Here is a 1,623-nt window from a genome sequence, read left to right on the forward strand (position 1 = left end):
AACATGACAGTATATGAACTGAGAGAGATAGGCAGATTGGATTTGCAGTTGGGGGTAAAGATGGGGACATTTGTAATAAGATCAAGTCTGGGGGCCCAGGAGTCTGAGACATTGACATTTCATCTCTGTGAGCTTCCTGATCACCGGGTGGGGGCCCAAAGTAAAGGTGAATGCTAATCTCAAGGCCAGGCCGTGCCTTTGTCGCTATGGTAATGTGAAGGTCTGGGTGATACTATCATGCTAATTAGGGTTAGCACCTGGAGAGGCATTTGAAAGGCAGTGTTATGCTGATGAAATCAGGGCTGGGGAACTTCCAGGCTGATTCCTGGAACATGCTGTGCTTTGTTTAGTTTGTCTCCACCTCTGTGTATCCCTCCCCCCTTGAAACGTATAAGCTGCGCCGAGCTGAGTCTTAGTCAGACTTGGATGACTACAGCGGCGCATTGGCGAGTTCTCAGTAAAGAGGAACTTCGGCCGGAGAGATATGCCAACGTCTCCCGGTCTCTGCTTCGACAGAGGAAAACGTTTCCAACACGACCCTAGCTCCAAACCCTAAGCATAGGCCAGACGGGGCGACCATAGCTCCGAACCATAAGCGTAGGCCAGACGGGGCGACCATAGCTCCGAGCCTAGGACAAGGGCGACAAGGGTCAGCCTCCGCCCGGGGCCTACGCATAGGCCGCAGTGACGAAATTTATAAATTGTTCAGTCTAGCTTCCAACATGACAGTATATGAACTGAGAGAGATAGGCAGATTGGATTTGCAGTTGGGGGTAAAGATGGGGACATTTGTAATAAGATCAAGTCTGGGGGCCCAGGAGTCTGAGACATTGACATTTCATCTCTGTGAGCTTCCTGATCACCGGGTGGGGGCCCAAAGTAAAGGTGAATGCTAATCTCAAGGCCAGGCCGTGCCTTTGTCGCTATGGTAATGTGAAGGTCTGGGTGATACTATCATGCTAATTAGGGTTAGCACCTGGAGAGGCATTTGAAAGGCAGTGTTATGCTGATGAAATCAGGGCTGGGGAACTTCCAGGCTGATTCCTGGAACATGCTGTGCTTTGTTTAGTTTGTCTCCACCTCTGTGTATCCCTCCCCCCTTGAAACGTATAAGCTGCGCCGAGCTGAGTCTTAGTCAGACTTGGATGACTACAGCGGCGCATTGGCGAGTTCTCAGTAAAGAGGAACTTCGGCCGGAGAGATATGCCAACGTCTCCCGGTCTCTGCTTCGACAGAGGAAAACGTTTCCAACACGACCCTAGCTCCAAACCCTAAGCATAGGCCAGACGGGGCGACCATAGCTCCGAACCATAAGCGTAGGCCAGACGGGGCGACCATAGCTCCGAGCCTAGGACAAGGGCGACAAGGGTCAGCCTCCGCCCGGGGCCTACGCATAGGCCGCAGTGACGAAATTTATAAATTGTTCAGTCTAGCTTCCAACATGACAGTATATGAACTGAGAGAGATAGGCAGATTGGATTTGCAGTTGGGGGTAAAGATGGGGACATTTGTAATAAGATCAAGTCTGGGGGCCCAGGAGTCTGAGACATTGACATTTCATCTCTGTGAGCTTCCTGATCACCGGGTGGGGGCCCAAAGTAAAGGTGAATGCTAATCTCAAGG

The sequence above is a fragment of the Paramormyrops kingsleyae genome, unplaced genomic scaffold (assembly GCF_048594095.1).
Source record: "Paramormyrops kingsleyae isolate MSU_618 unplaced genomic scaffold, PKINGS_0.4 ups32, whole genome shotgun sequence".
In the NCBI taxonomy this organism is placed as follows: domain Eukaryota; kingdom Metazoa; phylum Chordata; class Actinopteri; order Osteoglossiformes; family Mormyridae; genus Paramormyrops; species Paramormyrops kingsleyae.